Source organism: Equus asinus, chromosome 5, assembly GCF_041296235.1.
Source record: "Equus asinus isolate D_3611 breed Donkey chromosome 5, EquAss-T2T_v2, whole genome shotgun sequence".
NCBI lineage: Eukaryota > Metazoa > Chordata > Mammalia > Perissodactyla > Equidae > Equus > Equus asinus.
This window is the reverse complement of record NC_091794.1, coordinates 51,309,554-51,326,720: the sequence shown is the minus strand read 5'-3', so window position 1 is coordinate 51,326,720 and position 17,167 is coordinate 51,309,554. Positions and strand designations below refer to the sequence as shown.

Genomic DNA, 17,167 nt, shown 5'->3' with positions numbered 1-17,167 from the left:
CTGTCTATGCACATATTGGACAAAATAGAGGTCTTCAGTCTGAAAAGAACCAGACTCCTCTAAATGCTAAATTTGGGGCTAAAATAAGTATTTAGAAAGAGTATTGGGAGATAGAAGAGTTTAAGACACACAGAGAATACTAAAATAAAACAAAATAAAATGAGCATCTGCTGATTTCTCCCTCCCCTCTGCCCTCTCCATCCTAGGAGCTGGGGTAAGATGGGGCTCTGAGCTCAGGCCAAAGCTTTAGCTGTTTCATGACGTCAAAGACAAAACTGTGTCAGGGACAAAAGGAGCTGTTTGTTCATAAACTGGGCAAGGGAACCCATCTGCTATCTCTTTTGTTTCAGCAGGAGTTCTGAGGTGGTAGGAAGGAGGATACATTTATAAAGTAAAAACAGGACACACAGACAGTCTCTGACAGGCAAGCATGGTATTAAGGTGGGATTTTGGAAGTGGGGAAACTTTCTATCCAGACTTCAGGTGCATTCAGAATTGCTTGGTTGGCTTCAAGGGGGCAAGTGAACTGTCTGCGGACATGTCAAAAGAGAAAGTGTTTCGTGTTAGGGGTGAGGGCTTCTCTGTAGCTGACCGTTTCCTGGAACAAGCGGGGGTTCATGAGATTCTTTTTTTGAGGTTGAAGTATTGCAACGGTCCTTATGGCAGGTGGGCAGGGGTGGCTACCATGGCAGGAAGTTTCTCATTGAAGACAGGTTTAGACAGCTACCAACTATTACTCCAAGCAGAGTCAGTGGTCTCTTCCTTCCTTTCTACCTTTTCTCTTGCCACGCCCTCCCTCATTCACTCTACATCCATCACTTTGACTTAAATACCTGATACCAGTTCCTGTCCTGGAGCTTCCCTCTTTCTGCTGCCTGGAATGTTCTCCTCCCAAATCTTCACATGGCTCAATCTCCCTGCTATTCAGGCCTTACCTAACCACCCCATTTAAACCAACCATTTAAAGGAAGGGAAGAGGAAGAAAGAATCTATATTCACATTTGCTTATGTATGCATGGTGACACTCTGGAAGGTACATGAGAATCCAACAACAGAGGTTACTTCTGGGGAGGAACAGTGAGAACAGTCTGAGAATATGGAGGTGAGCATCGGAGGGGGAGCCTTACCATATATCTTTCTATATATTCTGATTTTTGAACCATGTGAATGAATTACCTATTCAAAACATTTTTAGAAACTGAAAATGCGTTAACAGAAACTGCAGCCACTTAGCCGGTCACCATCTCAATACTGTGTGCGTGTGTGTGTCTGTGTATTTGTCTGAAAATGACTTTATTCCATCTTCACAGTTAGTTAATAATTTGCCTGAGTATAGACGTCTAAGTTGAAAATTGTCTCAGCATAGAATTTTGAATATATTTTTCTTCGTTGTTTTCTTGGATCCAATGTTCCTGATGAGAAATTGTTTTTTTTTTTTCCCCTTTTTTGTGCATGACTGTATTTTTTTCTCTCCTCTTTACTGAAGATTTTAGGACCATCTCTTTATCTCTAGTCTTTCTTTTCTTGACTTTTTTTTTATTGTGGTAAAATAGAAATCACATAAAATTTATAACCTTAGCCGTTTTTAAGTGCACAGTTCGGTGGTATCCAGTACTTTCACGTTGTTGTCAGACCATCACAACCACGTATCTCCAGACTCGTTTCACCTTGCGAACCGAACCTCTGTGTCCACTAAACATTAACTTCCCAGCCCCGCTCCCCCCAGTCCTGGCAACCACCATTCTCTTTCTGTCTCTATGAATTTGGCTACTTTTAGTATCTCAGACAAGTGGAATCTCACGGTATTTTTTACCTTGGGTTCTTAGCATTTTTCAGCATTTCCTTATTTATTCATTTGTTTATCACTTGTCACTTCCATCGCATTTTAAGTTCCATGGTGGCAGGGACATTGCTTTCCTGATCGTCCCTGTATCCTCAGCACGGAGGGCAATGCCTGGAACAGAGTAGGCGGTACGTTGATGAATGTTAATGGTACCCAGCATAGCAACTCCTCTTGGGGGAGGAATTCTCTATGCCGCTTTCCCAGAAGAGGGCTAAGCTGGCAGACATTTAGCATGTCATCAACTGCCTGGGATATGGGGTGGGTTTGGGGTTTGGTCTCAATTGCCTGAATTTCTGACTTGCTGTCTGTGTAATATTGTAATGGAATAACCAAAATAAGTCCCCACTTAGTATAATTAAGATCAAACTATCATTATAAGACAGTTTGGAAAAATTCTTAGGAAGAAGAATTGTCAAGTAGAGAGTTTTAGTTGGCAAAGAACTGGTCTTCTTTTACTTGTCTCTTGTCTTGTAGCAGAAGATTATTCCACAGTCATCAGATAAATACCAGCTCATCCTCACTTAGGAGAACCTTGGCTAGGATCTTGTTAGAGTGCCAGTCTTGCTTTCTTTCTGGGACAGTTTTAGGCTAGGGGGGTCAGCAACATTGTCTTAAAAGGCTAACACTAGATATTTAGGCTTTGCAGGCCATGTGATTTCTGTCCTAACTACTCAGCTGTGTGTTGTAGCACGAAAACAGCCAAGACATAGACAATATGTAAAAGAATGAGCGTGGCTGTGTTCTAGTAACACTTTATCTATGGATATTGAAATTTTAATTCCACATAATTTTCATGTGTCACGAAATATTCTTTTTCTTTGGATTTTTTCCTACCCATTTAATCAAAGCCATTCTTAGGTCGCAGGCAGTGAGCTGGCTTCGGCCCATGGCTGGGAGTCTACCCACACCTGGACGAGGCTGTCACCACCTCGAAGGAAGGATTACCTGTAAGATGTAAAACATCATCCCCGGGCGGCACGGGGCACACAGAAGACGGTATATAGATGCTTACTTTTCATCGAGTCTGGATGTTCCTGAAATCAACAGGAAGCAAAGAACTTTAGCTCACATGTGGCAATAACCACTGTGCATAGAAACACACAGGTACGTTAAAACATGCTGCCCCAGGGTAATAACTTTAGTTTCACTCCTGAAAGAAATTATTCTAGGACTAAAATTAGAGACTAACTGAAAAGCCTACATTGAGCAAAGTTAAACAGGCTATTGTCTTCTTACTAGAAAGCAAATATGTCATGTCAAATTGGTTGTACAAAGAGCTCATGCTCATATATAAATTCTTCTACTGGGTCTCGTTATTGCTTTTGAAGTTCCTCATCTTTAATCAGATTAACCTAGCAACATCCCACAAGGGTTTGTGTGCATGTGCAACAAGAGTGTAAAGATAAGAGTGTTGAGACACAGCGTAGTTAGGAAACTTGCCTGAAGTCACACAGCTCCGGCACGCACAGCCTGATTGAGACCCAAGCAGTAGGACCCTAGAACTCCTTCTTTTCATCACTGTGCTATTTTTAAATCACCACACCTTTTAATTTTCATGCTAATAATATTCTTTCTCTCCCAGGAAAATTGTTCCCTCTATAAAGAGAGAGTGAGAGTTTGAAAATAGTGCACCCACTTCAATAAATAAACTGTGATACATAAACATTCAAGTCTGAAGTACAGGCTATAATAATCTCATCAGCCTGGCAGAGCGGGTCCCACCCACAACCTACGAAGGGAAATCATCTGGGTTTACACACGGACCCCAAATAGCCTTTCTGGAAGAAGGCTTGGGAATAATTTTTTCTTTTTGTAAGAATGTAAGATAAAAATTCATTCTTCTATAGAAATGCTCACTTTGCCATATTTCACTATATATGTGAAGCATAATTAAATAAATAAAATTTCAAATTGGTGCTGGTAAAATACCTCTTAGATGAAAATGTTTCCATCCAATATAAAAAGCTAAGCAAAAGTCCATGTTATTTTTAAATACTAATTCTAGAATATACCACAGGCGCCACTGTCTCTCGTGGAGGAAGGATGTTGGTCGAGGGTCTGTTCCAGATGCTAAAGACAGGCGCTGGCAGGTAAGTCCCTTTAGAAATTTAGGTGATTTTCTTTTCATCACACTTAGCTGGGGAACTACATTATAGAAGAAATGAGACCCTGTGAGGGTGATGGTTTCTTCTTTCCAAGTTGTTAATATATTTTTAATCTCATAATTTATCATTGCCATTGATAAGTTAAAAAAAAGTGGTGTAGGTTGACCACAAGTAATACGGATAAAATTAGACAGAAAATGCCATTTTTTGATGGGGTGTTATTGAGTGATCTTTCTTCCCATATTTAAAACTACTTCTTATTTTTTCAATCACCTCTATCCCAAATAAGAAATAAAAATATCTTAAACTTATACTGCATCATATAATTTATGAAGTATTTTTACGTAGACGAACTAAGTTTATCTACACAACACTGACAGGTGTTCTTACTTCTTTTTATGGATGAGGAAGTGAAGAAAGATTAGGTGAGTTTGCTAGGATAATTTTCTTCCTATTCTCTCATTTTTTTGAAATGAATCATTTTATTACTGAAGGTCTCATAAGAAGACGTAGAGAAATGAGACTCTTATGAGTATTCCATAATTCTTGGTAAGTAGATAAAGATATTTAACTCCGACATTTTTCTTAATAATATTAGCCACCATCTATTGAGTTCTCACTTTATGGTAGGCTTTGTAAAAAAATATTTATTCTACATTATCATATTTAATCATCACAATACCCTAAGTGGTGGGTACATAATACAGACATGGAAACTGAGCCTTAGAGATGTTAATTTACCCAAGATCATGCATCTAGTAAACGGTTAAACAGGGTTCCACCCAGGCCACCTGACTCTAAAACCTCAGCTTTTCTATGTTGTCTGCTAATTCTTTAGAATAATAATACCACGTTCTATATTTTCTTTACCTATATCATTTTATAGCCCTTGTAGGGAGCAAAGTTTCCTATATATTATATGAAGACTAAGTAACTTGAAAAGATCTGTGATTGGTTGTAGGCTATATTTGTTTGTGTTTTTTAAAAATTCTGCTTTTGGTAAGATCATATAGTGTGGAGGTTAGAAAGATAAGGTTATGAAAAGGCAAATATCAGAAACATCTACTTACTGGTGCTCATTTTGGGATGTAGGATACAGAAACTAGCAGAGACACAGGAGAGATAAGATGAGGCAGCCATAAGAGATAACATTGAAAGAGTGGGTGGGTGGGTGCTCATCGATAAAATCTTAGTCAAACTTTCCTTTTATGAGTCAGGCTTAAGGTAGGGCCAGCCTACCCCCACGGTGTTTTATACACTATGGGCCATGTGCTCTCCTAAGACTGTTGACAATGGCCCCAGACCTTAAGAAGCATGACTACTGAGCCAAAGTTCTAACAAAGACAGATTTGGCCAACTTCACCCACCTGGAATACGACAGAGCTAGGCCTCAAACCCAAGTCACTTAAACATGTGTTTGGAAGTAGAACATGACTTTAATACAGCCAAGACCAACTCTAGGCAAATCACAGTGGGGGCATTTACAGATTAAGCCCCATTTCTCTGGACCCCAAGCACTCAGCACCTGCAGACTTCCCTCAAGAGTAGGAGGGTTTTACTCTGCCATCCTCCCAGTCCCATCCGTTGGACCATGGCAGTGCTCCCCAAACACACCTCCACCCTCTGTGTACAGGACCCACTGATGACCCATGCACAGTGATGTTTGAAGGACTGACAGCTCTCATCCCCTGCCTATCAGTGTTTTAGTGTAAAGGGAGAATCCTGATGCTTTGATTAGCAATCCGTCTCCCTCCAGAAAAGAACTCTGGATGGTGGAACTTCAGCAGTGATACAAAGCTTAGAGTGGCAAATGGAGCATAGTGGAGGGAGAGATTATTTTTAGGAGAAAGTTCATCTTTAGTCTGGAATCTGCAGAACTGGATTTGAGTCCTGGCTGTATAATTCCTTACGCTGTGTGATGATGAACAATTTGTTTAACTTCTCTAATTCCTGGCTTCTTTATCTGTAAAGTGGGGCTAATAATAAAATCTCTCTGAGGGTTGTTGTGGAGACTACATGAAGTCATGCGGACAGCATGGTGTTTGCTATATGAGAATTGCTCTGTAAATATTGACTATTATTTTGGCCTTGGATGGTCAAGAAGTGTTGGCTAAGGAGCTAGAATTGGGTCTGGTTCAAATGCATAACCAAACGTAGATGGACGGTATGCATCAGTTAGTTAGCAAATGGTGCCTAACCAAAGATAGGCACACCTGACTTGTCGCATCCACCTATACACAGTCTTGCTCATGAGCTTTCTTTGTGTTTTCTTGTGTGGCACACCATTCCTTGAGGGGCACTTGACATGTAATAACGACAAATAAATGTTCAGTATTTTTCTTACATTTGTATTTTATAAATTGACTTTCGCATAAAAGTTATCACTAACGCTAAATTTTACATCTATCAAAATATGGTTTGAGACAAGCCATTCTAGTCAGTAAACATTCTAAATATTCTCTGTTCCAGAGATTCTGAGAATATAGTGTGCATCAGAGTCACTTAGGAAGTTCTAGTTAAGAATCCAGTTTCATGGGCGCCTCCCCCAGAGATTTGGACGCATCACCTTGAGGATGGGGCTCAGGCAGGTGTATTTTTAGTAAGCACTCCCAGATGACCTGCTACAAGTGGTTAGAGATGCCCATTTCGAGAAATTCTTTTCTTTTACTTTTTTCTAGTCTAGGGAGAAACAACTGTTTATCTGGCCCACACAAAGTTTCCCGTATTCCCCCAGCCTCATTCTCCCTTCAATAACCTCACTTCCTGAAATTCTGTGGCCTAATATAGATTTGCATGTGAAAGAACAGCCTACCTACCAGGCGTCTCCAGGGACCAGGGCTCAAACTTGGAATACGCAGAAACCTGCCTTTGAATCGGAACTGAGACGCCTTTTCCTCCCTTTCCCAGGCTTAAAATGTCCCTCTACAAACATGATTCTAAATGTCTCTTTTCTGAGTGAGACATTTTGCAAGGGTTAGTTGCAAATTTGATAGGAAAACGTAGATTTCATTTTGCTTTCCTTCTTTATGTTTCCCAGGAAGATCTCAGCAATTCTCGTTTCTGAGATAAAATGACAGATAGATCATGTATGCTACAGGGTGTACTTAGGCGACGCTAATTAAGTCCTTTAAAATGAATAGATGAAAGCACTTCATGTGCACTTCCATCCCCTAACAACACAGCCACAGCCAAGGGTGCAGTTTGAGGCGGATGTTGGCAGATGACAGGGTGGCCTTCCCTGAGTCAAAGCTTTTTGGTGATGAATCCTCTGGATCTTGTATTTCAGACTTGATTTACTCCCTCAAGCAAGTACAAGAACAAAGCAGCTTCTACTCCTTAATCAGAAGTCTTAAAGTCGTGACTCTTCTCTGGGCCTCCTTAGAGAGTGCGACAAGCACCAGCAGGCCTTGGGTTTAGGGCTACTTTGTGAACTGGACCATGAGTTGAAGGTAGATGAGATGCTTTTAACTCATAGTTCAATTACCATGTGACTTGGAATAAGTCACTTCACCTTCTCGAGCTTTGATCCCACCTTTATAAAATACAAGTTGTTGGGGCTGGCCCTGCGGCGTAGTGGTTAAGTTCGTGTGCTCTGCTTCAGTGGCCTGGGGTTCCCAGACTGGGATCCCGGGCGTGGACCTAGCACCGTTCATCAAGCCATGCTTTGACAGCATCCCACATAAAATAGAGGAAGATTGGCACAGATTAGCTCACAAGTTGTTGTGAGAATTAATGAAATAATATTTAAAACACATACAAAATGTTTAGCACTCGATAGATGATCAATGAATGCCAGTTATTATCTACCATGTGTCTGCCGAGCCCAGCTGATAAGCCAGTATAATGTCTACGAGAAAGGATCTGAGCTTCTAAACAGCAAATGAGATCTGAAAATATAATGGGTCCAACATTTGTTCGCATAGGCCTCATATGATTCAATCTTTGAAGTATTTCGTCCTGTGGAAAAAGTAAAAATGGAAGAAGGAGGGTGGTTTGGAAAGCTGGCAGGATGTTGCTCGGCTGGACTAGACTGTTAGCAAAAGCCAACATCAGAGAGAACTCTTGGAGAAGCAGCCTATAATTAGCCATGAGGGCAATGAATCATTTCAAACATTTTCCTATGATAGAGCTCTCATTGTTTCCAGCACTTCCTTGCTATCATTTTCTCTTTCTTGGGTCAGATATACATACATGGAATTACTTTGAAAATTTAGTCAAAGAGCATAAACCCTTCTTCTAATGACAAGTCAGGAGCATTGTTACCCAGAGGAAATGCCAGGTTACCGAATTTATCCAGGTAACTCTTTGGAATCCTTTGTTACTTTGTGTGGATTTGATTTGTATAGATGGCACATCTGGGATAAAGTGACAGCTTTCTAAAGACTCCCTTTCTAATAATGTTCTAGGGCCTGGCAAACTAATTATTTAGCCATCAATCAAATGCGTCTTTCTCACTTGTATACTTTGCAATTCCAAAGGATGGGAGTTGGCAAAATTGTTAGTGCATGTGAGCCTAGCTACGATTAACATTTCTAGAACAAACTCTTGTCTGTGTCTAGTCACGGACGCTGATCTTAAATATTTTTGTACTATTCAAATTTGGAACAGCAGAACGGCTTAATTCACTAAATATTTATTGAAGGCTTACCTAATATAGCGCAGAATGTTGAATACAGCTGTTACGTTTCAGTGGGAACAGGTGTGCATTTCAGACAACCAACTCAGGTGTACAAGAAGGGAAGTAAATTTTTTTACTAGGGAGAGTTAGCAGATGGATCAAATTTTGGTTTTTGCCCTTCTTTCCCTGAATTTGTTCCCCTGTCATCCAGAAAGGCAGGTAGCTTGTTCTGCTTCATCCTACTGAGGAGGATTATGACACTTTCCGTAGAAGAAGTCACAGCAAACCTTCCTGACTTTTGCTTCCAAAAACTTAAACCAAGGTTAACAAATCCTACACTGAGGCAGGTCTGGCAGATAAAGCGATGGGGAGAGTGAGTTGGATGGGTCTGTGGTGAGCTGGAGGGCATGTGATTTGGGCAAAGGAGGTCGCTGCTGCACTATTCCAGCTTTTTTTCTGTGGGACGTGAGCCCAGGGAGGACCAAGACTTCCTATTGTTTAAATTTTTTGTGTGTTGAGGAAGATTCCCCCTGAGCTAACATCTGTTGCCAATCCTCCTCTTTTTTCACTTGAGGAAGACTGACCCTGAGCTAACATCCATGCCCATCTTCCTCTATTTTTCGTTTGTGGGACGCCTCCACAGCATGGCTGACGGTCAGAGTAGGATGGCACAGAACTTTAATCCCTCAGCCGTGGTGCACACCCCAAGACTTCTCATTTTTTAAAGGGAAACTGGAAATCCTACTTTTTAATGCAAAGAACTTCTGGCCTCAGGCTACTTAGGAGAAGAGAATTAAACAGAGAGATAAGTTCCCCAAGACCAAAAGTGGGATTTTTCTGGATTCAAAAAGGAAGACAATTTTATGGGATCTGGAGAAGGAGCGATCTTTCCTCACAGCCTGGTGGCAGCCCCTCCGTGGGCTGAGAGGAGATGCCTGGCTTCCTGGTGCTCTAGGGAGGGGACCTTGGGCTCTGGGATTTCTGGGGGAGCCTCCCAAAATTTCAGTGAGCCAATAAAATGAGCATTGGTATAGAATTCCATTTTAAGGGAAGAGAGGAAACTATGTTTATTAAAAATACATTTAAAGGTTTAGTGTGCTTGCATGAGATAATGTTTCATTGGGGCACCTTTAGCAGAGGAGTTAAGCATAACTTGGACTCAAATCCTGAGCTCCAGTCATGAAGCTCAAGTTTATTTGCTGCGTGTCTTTGAGGAAACTTATGTAAACTCTCAAGGCATCAGTGTTCTCATCTTTAAAATGGGAATGGCACTTCATAATCCTGGTACCTCACAGTACTATGAGATCAGAGTAAACAATATGTGTATATCTGCTATGTTGAACAAGCAGGACTCAGGAGAAATAATCAGAAAGCATCTTTATTTTAATCTCCAACTGTGCTTTTAGAATTTATTCAGCTGGGAAGTCCTTTTTCTGCTGCTAGTTGAAAACACAGGCTGACTGATGAATCTCCTTCTTCACTTGAGATATTCAGAAGTTTTTTCAGGGGGCTGGCCCGGTGGTGTAGTAGATAAGTTTAGTGTGCTCCGTTTTGGGGGCCTGGGTTTGCTGGTTCAGATCCTGGGCATGGACCTACACCACTCATCCAGCCATGCTGTGGAGGTGTCCCACATACAAAGTAGAGGAAGATGGGCACAGATGTTAGCTCAGGGTCACTCTTCCTCATCCAAAAAAAAAAAAAAAAGTTTTTCCAGATACTCAAGGCTGCAGACCATACTTCACTTGTGAAAATGGTATCATCTCATATAACATAGAAACCCCAAATTTGATTTAAAGTTAGATCTTCTCCTCTGGAGGGAAACAAAAGCTCTCACTCCTTTGGTACTGTGGTAAGATGGCACTGTGCCCGCTCGGCCTGGCAGGAGGTTAACGTTGACTTTTCCTGGGTCATTTTGTGCATCCTTCAGGGCCCCGTGGGAATCTCCTACAGATGTAGGCAGCGTGTTGTCCTCCAGCCAGCAACTCCCGCCCTCGGTTCCTGTTTTCTTCTCCTTTTTCCTTCTGGTGGCCCGCAGTACAGACTCTATCGCATGCTGTCCTATTACTTCCCCAGACTGTCCCCGGGGGTGGGTTTTAAAACAGCTCCGTGCTGCCGCATGGCAAGTGTTAAATAAATGTCATCATTGTTGCTATAGTTGGAAATAACAGGTTTGAGGATTGCACAAAAAGACATGTTTATCTAGTTCCAAATCAGGCACCTTGTACTATAGATAGATTTCAAGTGTTTCTTAAAAATAAATATTTGACAACTTGGCACTTGTCCCATATACCTGTTGTAAGTGCCCTATATGGGTTTACAAAGTGTGTATGGGCCAACACAGGACACGTTAACTAAACATCTGTGGATTTTGTGAAGGGGGCATGGAAGGCTTCCTGGAGGAGGTTGCCTTGAATTAGGCCTTTGAAGACGAGGAGGGTTTTGCCATGATGGGCCCGGGCAGCAGGGAAGGGGGAGGAGTGGAACAGAGGCAAAGGAAACGTGTCTGGCGCTGGCACGCAGGGGTGACGCGTGCTACAGCAGGGTTCAGTTATGGGTGATGGGAGAAGCTGGCGTCAGTGAGGACTCACTGGGCACTCCATTCCACCACCTGGTTATCCTTCTCAACCCCGTGAGGCGGGTGCTGTCGCCACCCCCCCGTGTGTGCGTGAGGAGCTTGAGCTTCAGAGAGGGGAAGGCAGCTGCCTGAGAGCTCCCAGCGGCCGAGCAGGAGCCGGGCCTGGGCCTCTGGCTGTCTCACCTGAGCAGCACTGCCCGACTCAATGTTGCACAGGGCCCTCAGCGTTCAGGGGTGACAGGAGAGCGTTCGCAAGATCCACTGGATCAGAAAGAAGGCTCAGGATGGTCTGCTTAAGAAAAATATGAATTGTATATTGAAATCCTAGAAAAACTTCTAGTTTTTACCGTAGTAATCATTTTGATAATTTCCTACCATTTCCTTCATTCCTTGTTTCCTCCCTCTTTTCTTTCTTCCTTTGTCAAATACCTCTTAGTCCAGGGACTGTGATAGTCCCAGGATATACAATGGTGAACCAAAGTACATGCAGTCTCTGCCCTCATGGGAATTATATTCTAGTGGAGGAGAAGGATAGTCAAGTAATTTCTAAGAGTGAAATTGCGAGTGTGACTTTTGCCCAAATGGGAGGAATTTGGAACTGTTAGAACTTGAGATGAGGGGCTATGATTTAAAAAGGCCAGTGGCAAATCAGTGACCTAGAACTAAGTTCTGAGAGATGAATAAGAGTTAACTAGATGAAGGGGGAAGAGAGGAGTGCCAGACAGCAGGAGCCACATATGCAAAGGTCCTGTGGTAGGAAGAAGAATGGGCTGTAAAGGAAGCCTGAACAGTTAGAGCTGAGCACACCAGAGAAGGCAGGGTCCAGACTAACAGCGAAAAGGTAGGGGCCTGGTCACTCAGAGTCTTGCAGAGTATGTTAGAACCTGATCTTTATCTTAAAGGCAAGGGGTTCTGACAGGAGCAACTTAAGCAGGGGTGGTAGCACTTGATCAGATATATTTTAAAATATTGAAAATACAGCCGTGGCTGCACTATGGAGAGCAGATTAGAAATGAGTGAAGCAGAAGGAGGTGGAGGAGATGGGAGGTTATTCAGTCAACCAGGGGAAAGAGTAGCTGCTTGAACCAGCCGTGGCAGTGATGAAGAGCCGGGCAGATTCACCCGCTATGTAGGGGGTGAAATCAGCAGGACTTTGGGATTGCCTGGATATGAGAGATGAGAAATTGGGGTGGCATCAAGCAGACTTTATGTTTCTGACTTGGAAACTGAATGGTTTGCATCATTGACAAAGGAAAACTAGGAATAGTTGGGTTTTTAAGGACTGGGTTGATGATGGTAGAGAAAATTGTGTATTTTGAGTTGTCACCTTTCAGACTGCGAAGACTTTTGGTAATGGAGTTTTAGCTTTGACTTTTCAACTGAGCTCCTGCCAACTCCCTACCTCTGATTTCCCCACTCACAGCTCCCTCTTTTCCTCGGGGAAACGTGGTCTTCACAGACTGACAGTCAATGGCGGCTGCCCAGCGCCATCCCGGGATGTGCCCTTGGCCCCTCAGATTGGACCTCTGCCTCCTGCAGATCCCAGCACCAGCCCAGAGTCGCCATCAGTTGGCTCAGGTGCGTTAGGCTTGTGACCTTGACTCAGACCACAGTGTGTGACCCCTCCTGCCACTGATGAGGGCTGTCCGGCTGCTCGGGCCCTGCTTCAGCTCTCGCTAGTCTGGCTGCATCACTGCCCCCGCCCCCCGCCCCCGTCCCCCGCCCCCCCAGCACCCCGCCCCCATCGACTGTCGCCTCTCCGCCACCTCCTCACCAGTAAGTCCCAGCCTGTCTCATGACGCGTCCACATTCTTTATGACTTGCAAAGATTAATAATTTCTTCCTTCCTCTGGCCCTGCCTTCTGTCCTTCCTCAGAAACATTTCCTTAGATCCTTAAGTGAAGCTGCTAGCCTGCGAAGTTTCCACCAGATGGCACCAAAACACTATATTCCAAGCACTAAGCCGTCACCGCGCCTTCAGGAGAAAGAGCCGCAACCTTCCGCTCCTCTGAGATGATCAAGCACAGGCCCAGGGGCAAGCACAACAGAAATTAAAACTCCCGCTCCCACCTCCCAGAATGTGTGGTGTTGGATTTTTATCGGGAGAGAGAGAAAGGGAGGGAGAGAGATAGAGAGAAAGAAACAAACTTTCTCAGGAAAAGGTCTCTATTTTTTTATATTTTTCCTTCTTTAGAATCTGGCCTAAATGCTATGATGGGGGCCACCGCGTGGCATAGTGGTTAAGTTTGGGCGCTCTTCTTCAGGGGCCTGGGGTTGGCCGGTTCAGATCCTGGGCACGGACCTAGCACTGCTCATCAAGCCACGCTGTGGCAGAGTCCCAAATATAAAATAGAAGATGGGCACAGATGTTAGCTCGGGCCAATCCTCCTCAGCAAAAAGAGGAAGATTGGCAGCGGATGTTAGCGGAGGGCCAATGTCCCTCAAAAAAAAAAAAAAAAAAAGGCTATGATGGACTTTACGAAATGAGGGACATGAATATTCCCGGGGATCCTGTCATTTTCAGCAGGGTTTGCCTCCCTGTCCCTTTCGCTGTTTGCTACAGAACTGCGTGTTGACGAGAATAGAAATACAGTAACTCCCTCTTAAGACAAGTGAAAACAAATCTATACATTCAACATTCTAACTAAACAGAAGAGTAAAATTAACTATTTTCTCCAATTTTAAAATGTAATTATCGTTTTTCTTCAATTTTAAAATTTAATTATCATCAATACAGCAAAAATAGTATGGATGATCATTTAAATTACTAAAACAGTTAATAAAATTAACTAAAATGTATCTTCTTGGTATTACGTTCTAACTGCAGAATAGATATTTTTCTTAAATCAACATATTAACAATTGTGTGGAGGATGATATAGGTTGAAAAATTTTGAAGTTTTATTTTTTTTAGTAATATTTCAATAGCTTAAAAAATACCACACACTTTATAAGTTCACACTTTTTACTGAGTGATCAAGTGTCCATTTGGCAAAATTTAGTCAAAATTTTATGTGAGGGAAATCTTTTCTTTTTTGATTTATATTTTTTATTGAGACAACATTGGTTTATAACATTATATAAATTTCAGGTGTCCATCGTTATATTTTGATTTCTGTGTAGATTACATCATGTTCTCCACCCAAAGACTAATTACCATCCATTACCATTAACATGGAAAAATCTTTGAAGAGTTGTTCTTTCATATTTGGAGATCTGGGTATTAAGTGATTAATGACTTGGCCAAGGTGACAGTAAAGGGATAAATGGACAGTAGATATTAATTTTTATTATTTTTATTCTTCTTTGGAGGGGGAAGAAATGATCTATGAGTAAATGCACAGCGTGAAGTGAATTTGAAAAGTGAAGTCATGTTAGGAAATAATTTGATGCTACTAGTTTTGCAAATACACTTTTTTTAAGGAAGACTGGCCCTGAGCTAACGTCTGTGTCCATCTTCCTCTACTTTATATGTAGGACACCCGCCACAGCATATGGCTTGACAAGCGGTGCATAGGTCCACACCTGGGATCCGAACTGGTGAACCCTGGGCTGCGGAAGTGGAACATGTGAACTTAACTGCTGCGCCACCAGGCTGGCCCCCGTATACACTTTTATAATATTTTGTAGGTATACTCTTTTGTAAAATTTTGCCAACAACTGTAACATGCATGTACATATACAGAAAGTACATAAATATTTCTTGTTTTGCAAAGATGCGTGTGCATGGGGGGTGGGTGCTGTGTCTTCCCACTGCACAGAGTCGCTGTGTCTTGCTCTAGACATTGGAAGCATTTCTGGCTGCTTCCTTACCCTGGGGAGTCATCTGAACGTCCAGAGTTCCCAAAGTGCTTTGGGATGACTTAGGCTAAAAGATGCTATTTGTTGTGAAGCTAGCTTGTTTTATTCCCAAGGGAATTTCATCATTTTTGTATTTGTGAAAACTGTCAATGCGTCTTTCTCAAAATGCAATTATCTGAAAGAAGCAAACCAACACAGAGTAGACCCCTTGTCTTCAAAGTCATTTTATTAAGAGTAAATTAGAGTGGAAAAATGATAGTCTAAAATGCATTTTCAATAGATTGCTGTCTAAAATGCATTTTCAATAGATGGCTGTCAGGCCTGCTACCTGTCAAACAGAGAGGCCTGCAGTCTCATAGTGACATATGGATTAGCCCAGGCTTCCCCGCAGCGTGAAAACAAAAGACAATTGGTGATGCATGGGGCAAACTCATCTTAAAACAGAGATATCAACAAAGGAATATGACAGAATGAAAAGACCGAGTGCAGGCTGCTGTCCACATTTACAAAGAGATTCTGTCTGAATCCATAACTTCAATACAATATGAGACAGAAAAAGAGCAAATACACATTAAGTGTAATTGTTTGTCGGGTACTGTATTTTAGCAAGTGCTGAATTTCGTTCTCTAACGTGAGGAACAAGTGGGAACAAAGGATGAAATAGCTGCAGTTATAAAAAGTCATTAAGAAGAACCATGTGGAATTAGACTTATTTGATTTTTAAGCATCATGCATCACAGAGACTTTAAATGAATGTTCAGACGTTTCATCCACTAAGTCAGTTGAAAAAATAAAGGCTGGAGTCACAAAAGAATCTCAAGGGCAAAAACCCTTTTCCCAGTTGGAGCTTTAAACTAGGCTGGCGAGGTCAGCTTGTTTGGAAAAGAAGTGCATATCAAAGTTGAAGAAAATCATACAGATCTGCTTAGGTTGGGGAAAATATAGTATGGATTTTTTTTTTTAACATCCCATGTGAACAATTACATAGGACACTTGTCTGACCAATAATTTTCAATTAAATAGAAATGAAATTTCCTTTAATAGCCATTTAAATCCATATATCCTAAGGGACTCAACAAACAAGTGTAATAACACGATGCAAAAGTTAGTGAAGGAAAATGATGCACTGAATAAAAGAAACTACTGGGTTTCAAAGCTTGGGACCAGATGCTAAAAAGCCAAAGGAAGATAATTTTAGAGTTCTGCAGTGCCCACCAGAGAACCATGCAGAGATTAGTAGGAAAAGTTCAGGAAAGGTCACCTTTGGGGTATCCTGAAGGAGGCTGTCCATGGGCCAGGGGTCAGAGATGACTGCCATTTTGTCAAACCATCACCTATGTGATGGCTTCCTCCCATGGGGACAGGACTTGCTCCACAAACACAAATAGGCAGCTCCCTACAAAGGGTCATTTCAGGGGAGCTGGAAGGCTCATCGGGGTGCCGTGGTGCCTGAAACTCCCATGATTAGTTGTGCCTTAAAGCCTACTAGAAACTTGTGTTAAGTGTTCATGGATATTTTATATAAGTGGGGGTCGCATATTTTCTAATTAACATATTAGGGTACTTGAGCACATCCATGTCCTTCTAGCAAAATGCAGTGTCCTGAAGGGCAAAGACTTTTGGGTCTTGTCTTTCACTGAGCCACAGGACACACATATAAGGCAACACATCAGAAGTCATGAGATTTTAGAGGGAGCTGAGAACATTAGAAATCAGTAGCAGAGTAGCAAAAAATTAGAGGCACCAGTGAAAGCACTTCCAAAATTCATAATTTTGTCTTTAAGTAGAGTTCTACCCAGAGAATTTAGGTTATTGATATTTTCTAGTACTATATAGGGTTAAACATAGAAAAAATACATGAGTAAAATAAACATGTTTATTGTACATTTTACATCATTTTTCTCACTTGTGTTTTCACTTAGTGTCTCTTTGTTTTCTTTATTGATTATACCTCTTGTCAATAAATGTCTCATTTTTCCACAAGCCCATAGGAATCAGCTTTGAGTTCTTATTTTTGGAGTATAAACTCACACCCCTGAAACCACAGTGTGTGTTTTTCTGATACAATTGCCCTTGATTTTGTTACTATCAGATTTGTTCTTGTTGTACTAATGTGGTTATACTATTATCTCAGCATTGACGCATTGTGTCAGGTAAGATTGTTTTCAGTGCATAAAACAGGTCATAGTTAATATCCAAACAAAGGTTTACTTTTTTCTCATAGAA

At 41.7% G+C, this 17,167-nt stretch overlaps 1 long non-coding RNA gene across 1 annotated transcript; it reads left to right on the top strand.

Annotated features, from left to right (window-relative positions):
- The first annotated feature begins 2,118 nt into the window (after positions 1-2,118).
- Positions 2,119-16,841, top strand: LOC139045262 (uncharacterized). Its single transcript, XR_011503293.1, has 5 exons — positions 2,119-2,947; positions 3,861-3,933; positions 12,565-12,719; positions 13,018-13,303; positions 14,618-16,841. It is a non-coding gene; the product is annotated as an uncharacterized lncRNA (long non-coding RNA).
- Positions 16,842-17,167: the final 326 nt, after the last annotated feature.